This window comes from Eptatretus burgeri, chromosome 11 (genome assembly GCF_056783735.1).
Source record: "Eptatretus burgeri isolate ZD-2024b chromosome 11, Ebu_testis_v1, whole genome shotgun sequence".
NCBI lineage: Eukaryota > Metazoa > Chordata > Myxini > Myxiniformes > Myxinidae > Eptatretus > Eptatretus burgeri.
The window spans coordinates 50937586-50943585 of NC_140971.1; positions in this window are offsets into that span (position 1 = coordinate 50937586).

A 6000-nucleotide genomic window follows, 5' to 3' on the forward strand; every position below is an offset into this window, starting at 1 on the left:
ACTGGGTGTTTGGGTTAATTAAAATACCCCTTTTGAAGATGATTAACGGCCTTGTTTCATTTTATCTTTCATCAGGCGATCCCCAGCCACCTCGCTGTCTGGGGTCTTAAACCGTTTCCTGGGTAACCTCACTGGGGTCTGAAGCTGCCATGTTTTTTAGCCTGGATGGAAGCTCCAGATTTGAAAGTACCAGCAGTTCCGACTCTCCCAAAAAGTGTTGATTTGTCCAATTCATACATTGCATGGGCGTTTCCAGGTGCATCGTTGTATCGAGGGCAATTGGTAATCGCTTGCCAAGCCAGGCGTTCCGTTGGAGTGCTTGAGTGCTAAAGCCACTTACCGAGCTCTACAGTACAGTCCCTGTCCTGATCGGGATGTACAGTCGACAGTTACTTCAAGATAGAGAGGCACGTTTACAGCACACACGTACATATGGGTACATATGGGTAGATTTGGATCTGTACGGACTCTCCGCAGGTGTGTGGCCATGCCATGCCTGTTGTGGGTGCCATGGCGGCAAAGTTTCATCCCGTATCTTATGGAGGTTCTATCAGGTTTCCCTTTGTCCTCGTGCCTGTTTCAAAAGTGTTTGATCGGATTTGCTTTACAAAGATCATATGTTTCCGTTTGTGAGTTTCATAGCAAAATATATTTGATAACGCCTGATTTCCAAACCGTTTGCCATATTGATGTATTTTCTAAATTACAGAGCCAATTTTTTATTCTCGCCATCACATCACGATTGGCAGCTGTTTATAAAGATTAATGTTTATGCACATCTACCTGAAACGTCTATAATGCAATGTTGTTTTTATAATTTGTTAATTGAAATTCCCTCAAAACAAGGGGGATCGCTACTCAAGGTTTATGGGTTGTGTGCAATATGTACTGCAGTCGGTAATCACACTAACATCCAATCTGCCGATTCTGAAGAATTGCCGATATCGGTCAAGCACTAGTGTGTGTGTCTGTGCGTGTGTGTATTGTTGATAGATCACAACATTTTCTCTCTGCTATCTCCACTCCCCCACCCACCTCTCTTTTTCAATCTCTCTCTCTCTCTCTCTCTCTCTCTCTCTCTCTCTCTCTCTCTCTCTCTCTCTCTCTCTCTCTCTCTCTCTCTCTCTCTGTCCCATCCTCGCTATAGTCGATGGGCCAAACCTGAAAATTTGACCCATCCATACCATCTCTGGTGGCAAAGGTTCACTGTTTTTTGATAGTTTAGGACCTACAGACGAGGAATTGAGGTGATAGCAGTGTGAAATTGGCAGCTTTCTGGTAGTTTTCACCTCTCAAACATCACCCTACCGCTATATTTTGAAGACTAAAATTTGGGGGTCGGGGAAACTAAAATGACTGTAGTTTCGCTCTGGATGGGTCAATCTTAACAATATACCACTAATAATGTCTGTCTATGTACCCTATATCTAAATCAAGAAGGTGTATGCAAAATCTTTCATGATGTATGTCACCAGAGGTCAAAAGGTCACCAATTTTAGGGGTTGCCCAAAATTGACCATAGGGCAAGTCATGTTGCTAGAATAAAGTAACAAATCACCCAATGGTGATTTAAACACTTGGAATGCATATTTTAGAGGTCTTCAGATGATTCTAAGGGGACATTATTGAGTTGCTTTTGCAAAATTTTATTTCAGAGCAATTGATTTTGAACCATTTGTTCTAAATACCTAAAATTCAGGGTTTCTTGGGTAGGGGAAACCATAATGACTGTAGTTTTGGAGTGGATCAGGCAAATTTGATAATCTACCACTCAAATTGTATGTCTATGTATCCTCTATCATAATGACACTAGATTATGCAAATTAGTTCCATATGTAGGTCTCCAGAGGTCAAAAGGTCACAAATTTTAGAGGCTGCCAAAATCGTCTTTAGCACAACTTATTCTACTAAAACAAAGTAGTAAAAATTAACAAAAAGTAATATCAACTTCCAGAAATTATATTTTAGATGTGTTTAGGTAATGTTGAGGGCTTGGAAAGTAACCTCAGTATTTTTTCTCAATCATCATCATCATCATCATCATCATCATCATCATCATCATCATCATCATCGCAATCTGATTCAATATCAACTGTCATCTCTAGTTCATCCTCATTTCGCTGGTTTTCGCAAGTTTGTAATTTACACATCGGCATACATTTTAACCCATTGTCTATGCAGCCACACTCTCCCTATTTGCAAACTCGTTTGCACTGGCAGGCCATCATTTCCAACACAGCTTCAGGTGCTGGAGTTCCGGCCATCTAGTCGATGGCAATTGAACTGCTATCATCTTTTACCCATCCATTTCCCTCTGGATCAGGAATTACTGATTTTGTCTCCAGGCTTCGCTTCCAAATTCCTGCCTGGTAATTGGCATGGAGGGCATGCTTTGTTCGACTATCTTTACAAGGTGGAAGAAGGTTTGACTCTATTTCTCCTCTTTTGGCAAAGAACACCTCGTATCAGAGTTGATTTACCTGTACAGTTTTTAATGGACGATGTATATATGAGATATGTAAAATGTTGCAAGGTATCAAACATTTGATCTGATATCTCCCATGCACTTCCAAGTTGGAGAAGGCACATTGGAATTTACTGTTTGATCGCATTTTGTCCAGTGGCCCTTTTTTGCCTCACCCAATGAAAGAACTTGCAGTGTCACATCCAGTGTAAGCATGAAAGCCGAGAAGTGCACCACATAGTTAATCTCCAAGGGATAACCTGAGTAGGGAAATGTCCAGAAATTGAGTACGTGTCTTTGTTCCCCTCTTTTGGTGCAAGGTAGCCGGAATGTCCTTTGCAAAGGAAAATAGTAGCACAAATACATCTGTGTCCTCAGAAATAACAATTATAGTTTGATATCCAGTGCCAGCGGCATGCTTCGCATGAAGTATTAACCGTGTGTCTGCCTCTTCTTGAGAGGACACAAGTTCACCAATTTCACAACTACCATCGATCAATATATTGTCACATCTTATGCCCCATGTCACAAGAAGAACTTTGTCTTTAATCAGGCTCCTCTTGTTTTCAGTTTTCCAATCTGCAACCAGAAACTCTAAGTTTTGTCTTATTGTCAGCTTCTGATAAGAAGTTCCTCCATTTTTTTATTTTGTGTACTGGCGCAATGCTGCTGAATTTGATGCTGCTGCCTGATCCCTTTTGAGCCTTTCTGCGTTCTTGATGGAGCTTTCCTTATACACATCAAATACAACATCTATTCGTTGACTCATCGCACCTTCCCTCAAGACAACTTTCAGGCCAGACATTGAAACCTCAGCAAATGTGCTATTTTGCACATTTAACTTCTGCACAACAATCATGCCATCGATAATGCATGCTGAGTTCTGTGGGAGGGTTTCTACAGGAGGTATGCTTTCCCTTATTTTCTTCATTAAGGCCCAGTCACACCTTGACGTATTAGCCAGCAATGGCAACGTATTGAAATGTATGTAAAACGCTGGCTTACGTTGAACTTTTGATGAACTTTTTTTTTAAAGATTCGGACGTATTCATAACGACTTGGTCTTATGCATAACGTATTAGTAACGGACAGAACGTTTCGTTGTGTTATAGATAACTTATACCAACGAATGCTGAACCTGTTGTCGGCCTTCACAACCTATGCCCAACGATAGTCTAACTTAGGCATAGCGCTGCACGCATCGCCGACGATGACGTGGCGTAGGTTATGAAAAGGCTGCCGCACAACGATTCAAATCATAACCGCCGCAGAAATGGAAGTGTCAGCATCGCAGTCACACATTGACGATCTTGCCAGCGTATGCCGACCTCTGAAAAATGTGTCTAAAACGCTGGCGCACGTCGAGTACGGTATGGGTAAGTTTGGTATGCGTGAATAGAACGCTAAAGTACGCTATCATACGTCGTATTAAATGGAGTAAGTCTTGTAATTTTAAACATCTTCAAAATTTTACGACGTACTTGCCGTATGACACATGCTCCGCATGCGATGGGAATAAGTTGTACGCACGATATGCGATCGTTGACACACATCGACACACATTACTTGAAAGGTACTCATAAGTTGAAACACGTCAAGGTAATGGTTAGCGTCAGTGTTCCAGACTCCCAGTTTTTTTTTCTTCGGTATGACGGTGTTCAGTGTACAGTGCGGTTATGATTTAAATTGTTGAGCGGCAGCCTATTAATTATATTATATTATAACCGCACTAGAAATCGAAGGGTCAAAATCACCATCATACCGGAGGAAGGAAGAAAATAAAAAAATAAAAAAATAAAACCAGGGAGTCTGGAACACTGACGCCAACCCTTACCTTGATGTGTTTCGACTTATGAGCACCTTACAAGTAACGTGTGTCGATGTGTGTCACCGATCGCGTAACGTGAGTACAACACATTACTCATAGGTTAGAAATAAGTTTCGGGTACGCTAAACATTACCTCGACGTGTTTCGACTTATGAGTAACTTACAAGTAACGTGTGTCGACGTGTGTCAACGATCGTGTAACGTGCCTACAACTTATGGCCAGCATAATGCGGAACGTGTGAGTCATACGCTGGCATAAGTCTTAAAATTTCAAGCATGGAAAATTTGAGGACAACCGAAAAGTACAACGTTTAAAGCCAGCGTACAACGACGTATGGCAGTGTTTTTCAGCGTGCTCTCAATGTTATCAAAACTTACCCATAATGTATTCGACGTGTACCAGCGTTTTAGAAAAATTTTCCAAAAATCGGCATAAGCTGGCTAAAACGTCAAGGTGTGACTGGGCCTTTAGTGCTGCTTTTTCAGTCTTCCTTAAGGCCCGGTCACACCTTGACGTTTTAGCCAGCGATGGCAACGTATTAAAATGTATGTAAAACGCTGGCTTACGTTGAACTTTTGATGTTTTTTTTTTTTAAATTCGGACGTATTCATAACGAGTTGGTCGTATGCATAACATATTAGTAATGGACACAGAACGTTTCGTTGTGTTATAGATAACTTATACCAACGAATGCTGAACCTGTTGTCGGCCTACAACACCGATGCCCAACGATAGTCTAACTTCGGCATAGCGCGTTGCACGCATCGCCGACGATGTCGTGACGTAGCCTATTAAAAGGCTGACACACAACGATTCGAATCATAACTGCCGTAGAAATGGAAGTGACAACATCGCGGTCACACCTTGGCGATCTTGCCAGCGTATGCCGATCTAAGAAAAATGTGTCTAAAACGTTGGGGGCACGTCAAATACGGTATGAGTAAGTTTGGTATACGTGAGTAGAACGCTAAAGTACGCTATCATACGTCGTAGTAAGTAGAGTACGTCAAGAAATTTTAAACATGTTCAAAATTTTACGACGTACTCGGCGTATGACACACGTTCCGCATGCGATGGGGATAAGTTTTACACACGATATGTGGACGCTTACACACGTCCACAAAGGCTATTGAAAAGCTACTCATAAGTCGAAACACGTCGCGGTAATGTCTTTTTTACGCGAAACTTATTTCTAACTTATGTTTGACGTGCTTTGAACCAATTCTTTACGTAGTCCCAACACACATCGACGTATGTAGACGTATTCCAATGACGTCTTCCGGTCGACAAAAAAAAAAAATGAATGTGTTTCTAGGTTACAACTGCCATATAAAGACGTGTTCCCAGCGATTTTGGGAATTGGTATATAAAAATGCTGCTCATAAAAGGGGAACCCAACAGTGTTTTCGAGTTCCTTTTTGAGTCGATGTCCATGTCAGCAGTATCAGTATCAGTATTAGTATTAGTAGTAGTTTGTTCATGTTGGCAGTAGTAGGTGAGTGTGAGGGGGAGGGTGTGGGTTATGATGGATCGTCCTTGCGTCCGCGTGTCCATGGGTAGGTTCATAGGCTGCCACTCAACGATTTAAATGGCTGCATCTCCACGATTGAAAGTAGACGCTTGCGCTCAACAATTGGATTTTTTTTACACTCAACGACTTTTAAACGGTACCACTCAGCTATTTTCATTGCTTACAATGAACGATTT